The 16,601-nt window shown below is 46.3% G+C and overlaps 1 protein-coding gene across 1 annotated transcript in view; it reads right to left on the bottom strand.

Annotated features, from left to right (window-relative positions):
* The window catches only part of ALDH1B1 (aldehyde dehydrogenase 1 family member B1), a 316,919-nt gene that overhangs the window by 215,641 nt on the left and 84,677 nt on the right, over positions 1–16,601 (bottom strand). The window lies entirely within an intron of this gene.

The following is a 16,601-nucleotide window of genomic DNA, read 5'->3' as shown; positions in this document are numbered from 1 at the left end:
GGGAAGGGGGATTAATTAATTAATTAAATCTTTTAAAAAAAGAGAGAGAGACACAAGAAGAAAAAAAATACACAATGAAAGACACAAAGCAGGGAACAGAGGGTGGCTCAAGCAATTAGGCACCTCCCTCCCATACCAGAGTTCCCAGTGCCTCCTAAAGAAACAAAGACAATGAAGAAAGCAAGTGCAAACAATGAGGGGGTGGGGAGAAATGATTTTTTTTAATTGTGTAAGACATCTCTTACAGAGGGGATGCAGGTCTGTGGTCCCTGAGAGAGGGAAAACCAGAGATGAGGCCCCACAGCCGCCCAGCTGACTGCCTGGAGGGAGGTTCCCGGCCCCGGCACTGTCCCAAATCCGGCCGGCAGACCCACTCAGTTCAGGGACTGGGATCACTGTTCAGGAAGGCCGAGACAGCAAGAATTTTCAGGTAGAACGCCAAGGATGAACTGAGAAAGAACTCCTGAGGCCTGCAGGAGGCACAACCAGAGTAAGAAAAAGCAGATCAGTGGCTGCCCATGTGTGTGTGAAGGGAATTGACTATGAACAGGCACAAGGACACTTTTGGGGGTGATGGAAAATTTTATGTATTGATTGTGGTGACAATTGCATAGTGAAAACATCTCTCAAAAACTTATTGGATTGTACACTTAAAATCGGTGACTTTTCTTTTGAGTAAATTATATCTCCATGGAACTTCTAAAATTGGGACCTGTCTTGAAGAACCAAACCCATCACAGATGGTCTTGAGATGTCTAGACCCTACATCCAATGTTTGTCCCGACACCCTGTGAATCATCAGCCTCTCCTTCATTGGACTAGTTTTTTGCTGCTCCGGTGTTTAGCAATTTCCCTTCCCTGGCCTTTGAAGTGCCTTAATAAGTCTCATTGAGAATGACAGATGGATCCCTAAGAGTTTCTCAAATACAAGTCTTGTCACCTTGAACTTTGGGACTCCCTACCACGCTCAAGAAATCATCCACCCGTGGCTGAACTTCCTCTGTTGCCACAGAATGATGCAACATGGCGTTTCAGTCACACAAAGCACACTGGTCACCACCCTAGACCAAGAGGCTTCTTGGAGGATAAGTCTATCAAAGCCATCCTGGTCAGACGTCACCTTGTCCTATTAGCTTCTGCTTGGCACTTGTCCTAGAGTAATAAAAAGGCTTTGTATGAACAGCTTCCCCAACTACTGCCAAAGATTTTCCTTTTGACCTGTTGCTGTGATAAATTCCATTAATGCATTTACTAATACTGAGCCATCTTTACATTCCCCAAATAATAAAACCAACTTGTTATAAGGCATTGTTCTTTTAATATACTACTGATTGAGAACTAGTTCATCTGGGATTTCCACATCATAAACATAAGTATATAAACAGTTTATTGAATAGTCTGAAATCAGTGGTACCCAATAAATAATTTTTTTCCACCAATCACTTGTCGTCAAACAAATTCTGTCAAATCTCTTCTTTTTGCCCCATAATGACATTTGAGCAGATCACATGGTTTTCTGGTCACTTTTGGTTATTAAAAGTCCAAGTCCACCTGGTTCAGTTTAAATAGTCACAGCACTGGCATGTCAAAGGATGTCAAAACATTTCTTCATCCAAAATTGCCAAGAAAAGTTTAGAATTCAAATAGAACCCCACAGAAGGGCCTCAAATATGCACAAACATCTACAAGGAGCTTTTGATCCCCTCCATGGCCAGCATGAACTATAGCTGGCTATAGGACATCTGAAACACCTGCAAATACAGCAGATGTCCTTAGGCAAGAAGGTGAGGATGGTGGCCTGGGTGGAAACCCAGCAAATGAGTAGGAAGACAACGTGCACCAGGGAAGCAAGAAGTTAAAGGAAGGAGGAGTTGGTTTCTAATCCCCAACTACCTAGGGAAGAAGAAAATTAATATCTCAGAAATGAACCAAGTCCAGGCTGGAAACAAAACCATGTTCACCTTTTGCCTGGACTTGGTGTCTCTGCAGCCTTTTCCCCACCCTGTGGAGCCACAGCTTGGCCTGCCCACCACCCTAAAGAGAGGTGTGAAAGGAGTAAGTGCTGGAACACACTGGAAAACACAATGCCAAGTCCAAGAGGCCAGGCACAAAAGACCACATATTGTATCATTCCATTTATATGAACGGTGAGACTAGGGCAATCTACAGAGAAAGAAAACAGATTATACAATGTAGACCACTGTTCATGTGGTGCAGCAGTGCTCCAAAATGTGTTCACCAGGTGCAGTGAATGTGCCACGACGATGGAAGAGGTTGTTGACGTGGGAGGAGTGGGGTGAGGGGCATATGGGGACCTCATATTTTTTTTAATGTAACATTTAAAAGAAAATAAAGAAGAAGAAAAAAAGTAGATTAGTGGTTGCTTAGGACTGGGGTGGGGCTTGGATGGGGGAGTGATAGCTAAAGGGTACAGGATTTCTTTTGGGGTGATGGAAATGTTCTAAAATTGCCTGCAACGCTAGTTGCACAATTCTGAGACTATATTAAAAAACCATTGAATTGCACAGTTTAATTGGGTGAATAGATTGGTATGTGACTTATATCTCAGTAAAACTGTTAAGGGAAAGAGAGGAAAAGAGAGGTGGAGACTGATTACAGAGGGTGCCAGATAGGCGAAGTGTGGAGGCAGTGCAGCCCCTGTCCCTTAGCTCTGACGAGCTGGTGACGTTTAAAGTGACCGTCTGACTCAGGCAGCATTCGCACTTGGGAAGGTTTTAGTCCATGAGTCATGAGGAGGCAGTGAGTGCATTTCAGTCCTCGAAAGTCTGGGAGGAAGAGGATGATGCTTAGCGGGGTCCCTACACCGCGAGTCACAGGACTCCTCTTCTTGGTGCCCCCCCGCCCCGGGAGGGAAGCATGGACTTCTTTTGCTTTGATCTATACAAGGAAGGGAGACCAGGGAACTGACTGTTTCTGTAGAAAAGAAAACCCTTATGTGTGGTAGCAAAAGGAATTTTCCTTAGAAAAGGACTCTCTGGAGTCATGCCTGCCTATGGATTTCCAAGTTGAGGTAGCCCGTTGCCGATTTTCAGAGCCTCTCCGCGGGACGCACACTGCGAGCCGCTGCCCTGCGCTAGGAGTGAGCCCCGGAAACGACCAGGAGGGGCCGTCTTTTTTTCTTTGCCGCTAGTTGATGGATTCGCCGAGGGACCCAATTCTCTTCCCAGGCCACCCTCGCCCTTGCGCCACCGGGAGGAAGCCCGTGTCCTGCTTACCCGCGAGCCCCGTGAATGTCAAGTAGAAGAGAGAAGAGCTTAGCCCAGGCAAGAGTGAGGCCACTGCTGGAGCTTAGGGGGCGCAGGAGGGCTCAGCGGTGTTTTTAGAGCCAAAGGCGATCTAGGAAGTTTTACTCTCCTTGGTGGTGACTCAAAAGGCAGGTGTTTGCCTAACTTCTTCTATTCACAGGATGGAGAAGTCTTGGGCAAAAGCTCTTCCAGTGTATTGCGCATTCTTAAATTTAACCCATTCCTGTGGGTGCGAAGCCACTGTAAGTAGGACCTTCAGACGGGGCTGCCTTAGTTAAGGTGTGCCCCACCTCAATCAGGATGGGTCTTCACCCCGTTACTGCAGCCCTTTATGAAAGAATGACGTTTAGACAGAGTGAGAGAAATACAGAGATGGAGACACCAGAACTGAAATCAGTGGAACCTGGAAGAGAAGGGAGAGACCAAGAGATGGGGCCAGTTGCCTGACGTGATAAACTAAGGACCAAGGATCGCAAGCAGCCAGCCCAGGATGCCACAGTCTTTGGGAAGAACACATGACCTCGATGATGCCTTGAGTTGGATTTTCCCTAACCTCACAACCATGAGCAAATAAGTCCCCACTGTGTAAGCCGAACCATGTCATGATATTTACTTCAGCAGCCTGGGAAACTCAAACACTTTGCAACCAGAGAAGTCTCTCTTTCCTTCTCTCCCTCTCCCTCTCCTTCTCTCTCTCTCTATCTCATTCTCTTTTCTCTCTCTCTCTCTCTCTCTCTCCCTCTCTCTCTCTCTCACACACACACACATACACACACACACACGCACACCATACTGGTCTCACCCCTGCCAAGAATGAGATCACTTGTTTAGTGTAGTTAGGTCCTGCTTTTTCCAGAAATAATTTAAGGAGGTTTCAAACATTTGCAGCTATTTGGCTGGAAGCCTGGGCTTTCCCCCTGTGCCATGTCTAGTCCTCCTGGCTCCAAGCAGATCAAGAGCCCCATCCTGCTACTCAACAGTTGCATGGACTTGGGTCCAGTTCCTCACCATGCTGAGCCTCCAGGTTCCTCCCCAATGCAAAGCCCAGAGCAATCAGTGGAAGCTACTTTGATTTTAAAACATACTCCAGGGAAGCGGATGTGGCTCAAGTGATTGAGCTCCTGCCTACCACAGGGGAGGTCCCACATTCAGTTCCCAGGACCTCCTGGAGAAGATGAGCAGACACAGAGAGCACACAGCAAATGGACACAGAGAGCAGCCAGTGAGTGCAAACAATGGCGAGGCAGGGATGGGGAATAAATAAATAAAAGAAAGCTGAAAAGAAATTTAAAAAATTTTTAAATTAAAACAAACTCCAGTATGTTTCTCAATCTGAAGCTCTCTCTCTTTCCCTGCTCCCCAGTTCATAGACGAGGAAGGAGGCTATTTCTGCCCCTGATGAATTATTTCCTTCCCTCCATTTTTAAGAAGCAACCCCTATGTTGGTTGGGTCTGGGAGCAGGGAGAAGTGAGCTGTCTGGACTCCCTTCCCAGTGCTGGCCATCTCTTAGCAGTGAGGGACACCCAGGTCTCGCCTGGCTACAAATAGTTCCGTCCATGGGCAACGGCTTTCATTAATGTGGTGTTCTCCATGGAGAGGACGGTGGACTGTTTCATGTGGGGTGGTGCCAAGTATCCCACCCCAGCCTCCTCTGTCCCCAAGACCCCATCTGCCTCCACCAAGCAAAGGCAGCCACATCTCCCTGCTGCTCCAGCAGCAATTCATGCCAACTCCTGCTAGCCTTGTGGGCCTCAGGTGGCCTAGCTGTGACAACCGGACGTCCCACTGCCTCTGCCCCTCCTACTCTCTCCACATTCCTTCACATGGAACAAGGAGGCCCTCTTCTGCACACCCTGAAAGGCTTGGCCATCTGGAAGGGCTCCCCATCCAAGTCTCCCAGGCACTCTGCACCTACTTCCCCACGTCCCTACTCCCTCTACTGGCCCAGACCCCTCCAGCAGTCTCCAGCCTTCAGGACTCTTCAGAGGAAGCAGGCACAGTTCTCTATGTCCACAACCTTTTCATACCCCATCCCAAGGTCCAGGGGCCCCTGCCAGGCTCTCCTGAAGACTCGCTCATCATCTGGCCATCTTCTCTGAGCCCTATTTTACAGATTCACAGCTCTGCTAATATCCAGCCAAAATATGAGACAACAATCTTCCTTTCTTGCAGACACCCCCAGACTCTTAAGAAGGATTTTCTTAGCCCTTCTCCCTTGCCTTCTTGTTGGGAGATTACACTCTTCTCAGTTCTGATTCAGTGTTCTATCAAATACCTTGTCTTCCCCAGTCCTTTGGCCTTTGGGTGGCGAGGCAGCCGAGTGATGATAAGGGGAAAGTAGCCCGTTCAGCCACTTCTTAGTTAAGTCCTGACGTGGGCATTGGGGCCACTGTTTCTTTCTGGCTTTCTTGAGAAGGTGGCTTTCTTTAATTCCTCCACTTTGGGTTCCAATTACTAATTCTGAGGCAATTGGAAAAGTCTCACTCTATATCCCACTGAAAATGAAACTGGATTGTAGTTTTCTGGGATATCTTTCTCAGATTTTGGTGTAAAGTTGTGCTACTGTCATAAAATAAACTTGAAAGTATTTCATATTTTGCTCAGAAAGCTATCTATTTCCTAAGGATTTAAAAGCCTTCAGGGAAGCAGATGTGGCTCAAGCAGATTGGTTCCCATTTACCATATGCGGGGGTCCCAGGTTTGGTTCCCAGGGCCTCCTGGTGAAGGCGAGCTGGCCCGCACGGCAAGCTGACACAACAAGATGACATGACAAAAAAGAGACACAGAGGAGAGAAAATGAGAGACACTGGCAGACCAGAGCGCTAGGGTGACTCAGGTGATTGAATGCTTCTCTCCCACACTGGAAGTCCTGTAATCTGTACCCAGTGCCTCCTAAAGAGAAGACGAGAAGAGAAGTCAAGTAGACAGAGAAAAAAGTGCAGCAAATGGACACAGAGAGCAGACAGTGAGCACAGGCAGTTGGGGGGAATGAATAAAATAAAAATTAAATCTTAAAAAAAAAAAAGAATCCACTCATAAAAACCTAATGCCTTTTCTGGATGCAGTTCTTTAATGACATACTCAGTCCCTTCCATAGCAATTGCTTTCAGATTTAACAGGCTTTGGGGGACAACTTGCCAATTTAGTTATTTTACTTTTCCATTTTAACCAATTTTCATGCTTTTAGCATAGAATTATATAAGCATTCTCTTTTCATTAAATAATCTTACGTCTCTGTACACATTTCTCTTTTCTTCTTCCCTATGTTGACTACTTGCTTTCTCTCTTTTCCTGATTACAATTGCCAGAGCTCGCTCTCTTTCTCTTGCTCTTCGCATTTCCTCCAAAAGCTATTGGGTGGGGCAAGTATCTGCAGGGTCGCAGGGAGAGCCTTGGTAGCCTACAGCAGGATGTTGGAGCCCGCTGAGTATGAAGGGCATCCATGCAGGGGTGCTACCGGCATGGAGAGGCAGAACCTGAGAGGAGTATGCAGAAGTGGAAGGTATCAGAGAGGGGTGGACAGCCCTGGGGGCAGGGAGGGAGGTCCAGCGTGGGGTGCCAGAACCAAGCAGGGCAATGACAGTGTCCATAGGGAAAGGGAAGACTGTGTGGAGAGGATGGCATCCACCTGGGGAAGAAGCTGCCATGGGAGATTGGTTAATATAGAGGATTGAACAGATAAGTAAATACATTAAGGATAATGAGATCCAGGGCCTCCCTGCCAGTGAAGGGTGTTACAAATATGGAAAAGAAGAAAACTAGAATGAATCTGCAGTGGTAGACTGGAATTGGGATGTTCCTGTGAGTGCACAGTTTTCAAAATATAGAGATAGACTTAGAAATATAGACATAAATGGCCTTTATTAGGGAATATATATCTTTTGAGGAAATACATGTATAAATATATTCCCTAATTCTGTACACTGACAGGGGCCTGGGAGCAGTGATACCTCAAAAGTAATGAGCACACCTAGTTCCCATATCTTGGATTCTAAATACCATTTTCCAATGAAAGGAACAATGGCCTCTTGGAGAAATGGCTAATTCCACGGTTTAGGAAAGGAAAGTATAAGATGAGCCTGGACTGTCCTGTCACTCTAGAGAGCAAGAAAGTGTTCAAAGAATGATCAGGACATGTTTAAAGGACACAGGCGCCAGCTCAAAGGAGGTACTAAACACCAGATCTGAGACAATTTGTGCATCAGAATAAATAATGACAGTAATAAACTATAATCCATTGAATAAAACCCATGAGTCTATCTAACATAAATGAATAAATGGAAAGTTTAACGAGGAATAGGATATTTACATACTCCCAAAGTATCTTCCAACAAAATACGTATTAATTACAAAGGAGAAATGAGTACATTTACAATGGAGAAGGGATCAACATGAACATTATGTGAGTAATGGGACAAGTTGAAATCATGAGGCATCTGAAAGATTGCAGTGAGAATATCAAGCATAACATCTGTGATACCCTTATGTGCAACCTGAATCTAATTGTGAAAAATCATCAGAAATGCCCAAATTAAAGGGTATTTTACAAAACAATTGGCCTGTAATCTTAAAAAATGTCAAGGTAATGAGAATCAAAGAAAGACTAAGGAACTGTTCCAAAGTGACATAGCCTGAAGAGACCTGGAACTAAGCACTAAAGGCAATACATGATTCTGAACTGACTCTTTTTGCTATAAAGGACATTATTGGGACATTTGGTAAAATGTGAATAAGATCTGAGGATTAGATAGCATATCGATCTGAATTTCCTGATTTTGATGGTATGGAAGATTGGTGAGGAGAGTCTGCTCCCAACACACTCCTCCCTTCTATCCTGTGCTTTCTCTCAGGTTGGGGCAAGAAAAAGGGGAGATGGCAAAAGCAGATGTCTCATTAATTAGATGGACCTGTTATCTTTTCCTTGGTTAATAGTAGCTGGTATGTGTATATGTGCATGTGTGTGTGTGTGTGCGCTTTATATATTTTGATTGTATGTTATTTATTGCATAAAGTGTCATGACAGTTTTATCTCTAAGGACATTGTACCCCTTATCAAAGAAAAACCTCATATCACATTTAATCTGTTTGATCCTGAATCCCGCTTAGCCTGTGATAAATAACAGGGGCCCTGCTTTCTTTCTATTTGTATATGTTTAATGTATGTAGCAGTTTGATATGGTTATGAATCTCAAAAATAGATATTGGTTATGTTTGTAAACTGGTCTGTACCAGGGCATGATTAAATTATGATTAGGGCTTTAATTCGGCCACATCATTAGGGCGTTGAGTCCCCACCCCTTGATGGGTGAGGAAAGGCATGGCAAAGGACAGAGTTGAGGGTTCCTGATGTTGGAGTTTGATGCTGAAGTCTTAAGCTGAAGTCCCAGGAAATCAGCACACAAAGGAAAGAGAAGCAAGACCCGGGAAGAGAGGACCTGAGCCAGGAGAAGAACACAGAGGACTAGAGACGGCTCCTTAGACATGGCAGAAACCCCAGGGAGAGAGACAACGCCGTTCACCTGATAGTCGATAGCTGACCTAGTGGAGAAAACAGAGGCACTGAGCCCAGAGGAACCCAGGAAGCCTGAACCCTCGCAGCCATCGGCAGCCATCTTGCTCCAACCTGTGGAAATAAACTCTGGTGAGGGAAGTAACTTATGCTTTATGGCCTGGTATCTGTAAGCTCCTACCCCAAATAAATACCCTTTATAAAACCAACCAATTTCTGGTATTTTGCATCAGCACCCCTGTGGCTGACTAATACAATATAATATAACCTTGCCCATCTATTGACTTTTGCATTTCTGTCTCACTTTGTTTTGAATGTTTCTCTTATAGAAAGCATACGATCTACAAATTTATCTTTTAAAACTAAGGAATGTAACCCACTTACACTCATTTTATAACATATATTTCTATCACCTTAAGTTTTTTTTTTTAAGATTTATTTTATTTATTTCTCTCCCCTTCCCCCCATTGTCTGCTCTCTGTGGCCATTCGCTGTGTGTTGTTCTGCGTACACTTGCATTGTCAGGCGGCACTGGGAATCTGCATCTCTTTTTTGTTGCGTCAGCTCTCCGTGTGTGCGGTGCTACTCCTGGGCAGTATCACTCCTGGGCTTTCTATATGCGGGGTGGCTCTCCTTGCAGGGTGCACACCTTGCACAAGTGTACACAGCAGCACTGAGCGTGGACCAGCTCACCACAGGGGTCAGGAGGCCCTGGGGATCGAACCCTGGACCCTCCATATGGTAGACAGATGCTCTATCAGTTGAACAATGTCCGCTTTCCACCATAAGATTTTTTTAATGATTTATTCCTTTTTTCAGTGTTTTCTGTTTTTTTGGTCAGTGGACCATGTATTCTTTGCTTTTTATCTTCTCCAGAGTATTTGTGTGTGTGTATGCATTACACTATATGTTATAATTTATAGACTACTTAATATAACTTATCTTTATATGTGTCATACTAGGTATTATATCTACAATTCTACAAATAAAGAATTTTAATTTTTCAAAAGTAGTTTTAACACATCTTTTTACTAAATATCAGTCAAGAGTAAATCAGTACTTCTGATTCCTCTTTGTTGCTTTCTGAGAATATTTTTAACTTTTCATTAAATTTTATAACCACTTCTACAATTTCTTAGATTTCTCTCTAACAGGCACCCATCCCCTGTCTTTTTGTACCATAACTTCCCATTCTTAGTTCTTAAATTATTTTCCTCTCTTGACAATTTTGAATACTTCTTCGGATTCTTTATTCAACAAGGGTACAAGGTTGATATGTTTTCTGAATCTTTCGTATTTGAAGGTATCTGGTTTGGGATTTCAAACATTAAATGTACCTTGGTTGGACATCAAATTACAGGATCATAATCTTTTTCTTCTGAAGAAGAAAGATTCCTTGTCTCTTGGAATTGAGGGCAACAAGAGTTTAAAGTCAGTCTGATTTGTCTTTCTTTGTAGGTCCCTCTATTCTGCATATATACTTGTAGGATTTTTAAAATACTGCTTCTGCTAACATTTTTGTGAGGTGTCCACGTATAGGTTCACTCTCAGAGATTTTTGCCTGGCACAGATGGTCTCATGAGCTGTGCTCTCAGAAACTGTGTGGTGTCCCCTTTGCTGCCGAAAGGCTGCTGCTTCTGGTCTCACCTTCAGAAGTACCAAGTATCTCCTTGTTGCTTCTGTGTTCTCTGGGCTCCATATCTATAATCTTTCCTCTGGTCATTTTACTTTCTTTATCCTTTTCTCTGCATTTTTGATGAGCTTTATTAACCTTGACCTCTACAGCACTGATTTAATATTTTACAGCACCAATCCTGTTCTTAAATCTTACTGTGGGATTAAAGGTGGATTTTAATTCTGTGATTACATTTTCAGTTTCTCTTACGGTGTTTCCTTTTCTCATCAATTTCCCTTTTCATTTGAACTTAAAACCTTAATCTATGCCTTTTTAAAAGAATGGCTGTCCCTTTGTCCTTATGGCTTCCTGCCTTTATTTCATAAGGGCCGTCTCTTCTCACGTAAGGGCCGTCTCCCCATTGACCCAGTGTTGATGGGAAGACTCCAAATGAAGACAAAGGGGTGGGTGCCCATGTCCAGGTTCTAGTTCAAGGGAAGCCTCCAGTGTGGACCCCAGGGCTTGAGAACGTGAAGCCTCCTCCTTGGGGTCTCCAGGCCACACCTGGGGCGCCCGCGTCGCCAGCCGGGCCTGCGCGGCTGAGAATGCTAGAACAGGGGGACGAAGCCCGTCGGCGCCGGGAGCTGCAGAGGCAGGCCCGCCAGAGCCCGGGAGACTTCCTTTACAGCCACAAGGCTCCGCGGCTTAACCCGGGCAACACTGTCCCCTGCGGGAACTCAGCCTCCCAGCCAGCTTCAAACCATAGCGGAATTCCTCCTTCAGTTTCCTCCCCACCGCTTCCTGCCTGCCTCAACCTGGCATCAAAGAAACGTGAATAAATGCACAGGCTCAGGCTAATTGGCAAATAACTCAGACTCCCATTGCCCCGAGGGGGTCAGAGGCCCGTGGGCACAGCCAGGGGAAGAGGGAAAATGAACGCCTTAGCGCTGGCATCCCTCCCAGAGCTTCACGTATTCAAATAAGCCCTTCAAGTCGTTTGCAGGCCCTGAGGGGTTCCGGGTGTCTGAGTGAAACCATTTCTCCTAATTGCTGAACCAGACACCCAAATAGAATTCTGGGTTGAAGACTCCCAGGTGAAGATGCTCTCGTTCCGGTTTCAGGGTCTGCCGAGACTCTGCTCTAAACCAGGTCGTCCAAAGTGGGTTTCTCAGAGCAGTTTCCACACGATATTAATAGGTATTCCCCCAAACAGGGTTCCCGTTAAAATTAATGTGAAACACAGAGTAAGCGACGTGGCAGGTTTCTTTCCGGCAGCACTTCCTGGAGTCTTGTGTGCTGATTGCCTATCGTTCAGTCAATCATTCTGCCAATACCGAAAACCTACTGTGCACCCAGCATTACAGGAGAGCAAGGATCTTGGCATGAGTCATGCCACCAAGCAGTCCACACCTTAGCACTCAAAACGTGGTCTGGACCTCTAACTGTGACACCACCTGGAAGCTTGTTAGACATGCACATTCTCAGGTCCCACTCCCAGACCTATGGAATCAGAATCTGCATTTAGCATTTAGCATGATTCATGTGTACATTAAAGTATAAGAAGCTCTGGACAAGACTGCTAGGGAAGAAAACAAAAACAAGGAGAAGGACTGCCCTGGGAGCCTGGGGCTCAAATAAAACAGTGGGTAGCCGAGTTGGGGAGGGGCACACTGACCCCACTTCAGCCTGAACTCAGCAAGGCTCTAGCCAGGAGGACTGAGGAGAGTGAAGTTCCATTTTGGCGATAGTGCTAGATAAGTTTGGGTTCAGCTTTGATGAAATGAAGAACCTCAAGCAATAGTATCTTTAAAAAGATGGAAGTGGGAAGCGGACTTGGCCCAATGGTTAGGGCGTCCGCCTACCATATGGGAGGTCTGCAGTTCAAATCCTGGGCCTCCTTGACCCGTGTGGAGCTGGCCCATGTGCAGTGCTGATGCGTGCAAGGAGTGCCATGCCACACAGGGGTGTCCCCCGCGTAGGGGAGCCCCATGCGCAAGAAGTGCACCCCATAAGGAGAGCCGCCCAGCAAAAAAGAAAGTGCAGCCTGCCCAGGAATGGCGCCGCACACACGGAGAGCTGACAAAACAAGATGATACAACAAAAAGAAACACAGATTCCTGTGCCGCTGACAACAACAGAAGCAGACAAAAGACACAGCAAATAGACACAGAACAGATGACCGAGGTGGGGGGGAAGGGGAGAGAAATAAATCTTTTTTAAAAAAAGGAAAAAAGTAAAAGAAAACACAGATTCCCAGTGCCACTGATAAAGATAGAAGTCACAGAACACAGCAAATGGACACAGAGAGCAGCCAACTGGGGGGTGGGGGGGGGGAGGTAGAAAAATAAAATAAAATAAAATAAAAATAAATAAAAAATAAAAAGATAGAAGTTTATTGTTTTCTTACTTTTAAGAAATTCAGCAATAGAAAATACTGTATTAGGATGGCACGCCACAGTATCAAGGACCCAGGGTGCTTCTATCTCATTGCCATACTATTGCATGGTTTCTATTTCCATAATTAACTCATGGTCCAAGATGACTGCTGGACCTCCAGCCATTACAGCAGCATTCTAGCAAGCAGGAAGTAAGGAAGAAGAGCATCTCTTTCTGCTTTTTTTAAAAATAAGATTTATTTTATTTACTGTATTTTTTCTTTTTATTTATACTTCGCTCCCTCAGATGGTTCTCTTATCTGTATGCTCATTGTTTGCTCACCTTCTCCAGGAGGCATCAGGAACCAAACCCAGGACCTCCCACAGGAGAGGGAAGTGCCCAACAGCCTGGCACACATCCACTCCCCACAGGCTGCAGCATCTGCTGGCTTGTTGCAGCAGGAGGTGGCACCTAAGCTTATTGTGGCAGGAGGCAGCATCTAAATTCACTGCAGCAGGAGACAGAGTCTGTTCATCTTCTTTCAGGAGGTCTCGAACCGGACTTCCCATGTGGTAGGTAGGCAGCCAAGGGCTTGAGCCACATCCACTTCCCTCTTTCTGCTTTTAAAGGCAGTTCCTGTAAGGTTTATACCAGCTCTATTTACATTCCGTATGCTTAAATTTAAGCACATGACCACACCTAGCTGCAAGAGAGGCTAGAAAATGTACTCTTTATTCCAGTATTCCAGGTGGCCATGTGCTCAGTTGAAAATTAGAGGTTCTAGTACTTCAAGCTACAGAACCTCTCAGGATTGCACATTGGAAGCACCAAGAGACAAAACTCTGGACAGGAATCAGCTCTACCACTGAGGACACCAGCAGCAGACTCAGGGATGGGACACCTCCTCCAAAGGCCCACGTGGTTGCAGATACCACTGGGGAGGTCAGAGCAGGGAAACACAAGAAAATTGTGAACATGTGGTACACTCATAGGGAACAACCTGGAGAGATTTTAGGAGGCGGCTGAAAACCTGGCAGAATTTAAATTATGATTGTTAATATAAACTCATTTGCACCCACGTGGATGAGGACCAGGGAATTCAGAATACAACTGTTTCTGAATCAGAGAGAATGAGACAGTTGGACACCTTTCTCCAAGACTGGTACTTTGGTAGCTAAATGGGAACATCCCACTCAATGTTGCCAGTCATTTTTCAACTTCCAAATAATGATAAGTTCATGGAAAAAATTTTTCTGAATTTAAAATTTTTATTGGATACAATTTATTTAAAATTCTAGCACTTGTAACTGCTTGTCTACTTTTGAGCAGAGAATTTTTTATGTGAACAAATGGCAAGTGGCAAAATGAATATTAATGGGAGACAATAAAATTGCAAATTCAACATCTTTATTTTCCCGTGTGTGGCTTTTGCTGTAATTTCATACATGGAATAGAGTTGTGTTTCCTATGGGAAAACTGCTTCAGGGTCTCATTTGCATGGCGAACGTAAACCTGTTGAAATCTCCTAAAGAACTGCAAATGGTACAGTGATGTCCAGAGTCCCATCTCTGAATGGAGTTGAGGTCCACTGCTCTAGGAAAAGGCCAAATACAAGCCCTGGAACCTGAAAGTCCACATCAAGTGACCCAACTGTCCTCCATGTCCCAAGCCAGAAACCTGGGATCACGTAAGATTCATCTTCTCCCTCACCCTCTCACCTCCTCGCCACGGCAGTCACAAGCCCAGCTCCGGGGCAGTGCCGGCGAGTCACAGGAGGGAGCCCAGGCAGAGAGCACGTGGGGGGCAGGCAGCTCCAGCACCTCCATTTCTCAAAAGCAAAACAAAGCTGCTCGCACTCCACTGAAGTACTGTCTTCCCTCCTGCCCCTGTCCTGCCCCCTCCAGCTGCACCCGTTGCCTCTGCCTGGTGTGCACAGGGGCTACTGGCAGGAATCAGAGCTTGGACCCCCTGCCCCTGCCAACTCCCCCCATTACAATCCAGTGCGGGGGGGACTTAGGAGGGGCACCTGGCCCTGCCCAGCAGGGCCTCCCGGAGGACAGGACCCCATACCACTGAGCCAGAAGGCGGGTAGTGGGGAGCCCTGGAGGGCATTCCAGGAGGGTGAGCCTGGCGGGGAGAGCGTGCAGGCGGATGGCCCGGCCTGAGTGGGGCAAAGCTGCGGGGACGGCGGGGCGGGCGTTAAGGCCACAGAAGAGCATGGAGGCGGCGCCTGGGCGCCCGGGGGGCACGCGGGTCATGATCAGGCTGCATGGGGTCCCAACCAGCCTCATCCCCAGGCTGCCAAAAGCAAGCACGGGAATAGCAAGGTCAGCCCTCTCTGTAACAAAGGGGAAACTGAGGCCCAGAGAGAGGTACAGACTTGCCCAAGGCCACAAGGCTGGCAGAAGCAGTATGAACACCAGAGCCGGGCCCTCATTAACAATCTGATTATCAGGTCAAATCGCTTCTCATTCCTTGGAAGTTCTCCCCATCCCAAGCTGGGGCATCAAAACCTTCCCTGGTGAGAGGCGCTGATAAGAACCTCAGGCTGGGGTTGGGGTGGTGCCTCTTTGCAGGAAAGCAGCCTGCTGAGAGCAGGGACGGAGCCTGGGCTGAGCAGGACTCAGGTACCAAATAGGACGGCACTGGCTCCCACGGGGCAGAGCCCCTGGCAGTGCATGCCCCCGCATCTGTGACAACCCTGACACCTGGGTAGAAGGCTCAGGGCCCTGCTCTGGCCTCCCTCTCTTCCGCACAGTGGGGAGACCACACGGCCTCTTCTGCTCTGAGTCTGGGTGAGTCACCAGGCCCGGGGAAGCCTCTGCAGACAGACAAGTAGCTTCAGGTTCCGCCTGCCGCTGAGTGTGTATTTGGTCAGGAGTGTGATCTCAGGAGAGAGAAAGCAATTATATTTAGTATTTTCTGCCCTATACATCATTCACCTTGGCTGCAAAAATCGACTGTAATAAGGGAAATATTTCTATACTCAACAAAATTCTCAGCTCTGGGACAGACAGGCATTAATTAATACTGCTGCTGCCCCATCTTACCCATCGCCTCCCTCGCCCCGGATCCCAATGCAGCAGGAGGCCATAGTGTCGAAGAATCCCATGCTGGAGGGACAGGAACCACCCGTTAAAGAGGTCACTGTGCTCTGGTAACGAGCCACCCCAGCTATCAGACAGCACCAGCCTAGCATGAATCTGCAGCCATGGGCAGAATGGAGCAGGTCACCCCAGATGACAGGCAGACAGGACTGTGCTGAGACCCAGGCACGGGCTCGGAGTAGGTCCCAGAATGTAGCTTCTGCCCGAAGAGCCTCAGTTTCCCCATCTATAGAATGAATACGTTGGCTCTTCGGCTATGATGGTTGTGATTCTAGAGTCTAGACAAGGGTTGGCAAACTGCAGCCTGTACACCAAATCAGCCTGTTTTTATACAGCCCATGACTGAGAATTGTTTTTATATCTTTAAAATGTTGAAAATGAACAAACAAAAAAAGGAAAATATATGACCTGCAAAGCCTAAAATATTTACTATCTGGCCCTTTGCAGAAAAAGTTCACTGGCCCCTGCTCTAGACAGTTAGATCTGCACTCATGTCCCATTAGATATTCACGAAATTCTCTGGAACTTTTGGAATAAGTAGGGTTTATCACTAGATCTTCAATAACTATTTGCTGGATGGCTGAATGAGTGAAGTCTGTGCGTGCCACAATCACGTCTGCCTCATGTAAGCTGTCACCGTATGTTTGTTTTATCCCATTAACCATCCCCGAGAGCTTTACTAGGACAAGGCTCCTTGCAAGGCTGGCGCCCAGGCCTGGCTCTGCCC

The sequence above is a fragment of the Dasypus novemcinctus genome, chromosome 8, assembly GCF_030445035.2.
Source record: "Dasypus novemcinctus isolate mDasNov1 chromosome 8, mDasNov1.1.hap2, whole genome shotgun sequence".
NCBI classification, from domain to species: Eukaryota; Metazoa; Chordata; class Mammalia; order Cingulata; family Dasypodidae; genus Dasypus; species Dasypus novemcinctus.
The sequence above is the reverse complement of the archived record's forward strand: the minus strand, read 5'-3'. Positions and strand labels throughout refer to the sequence as shown.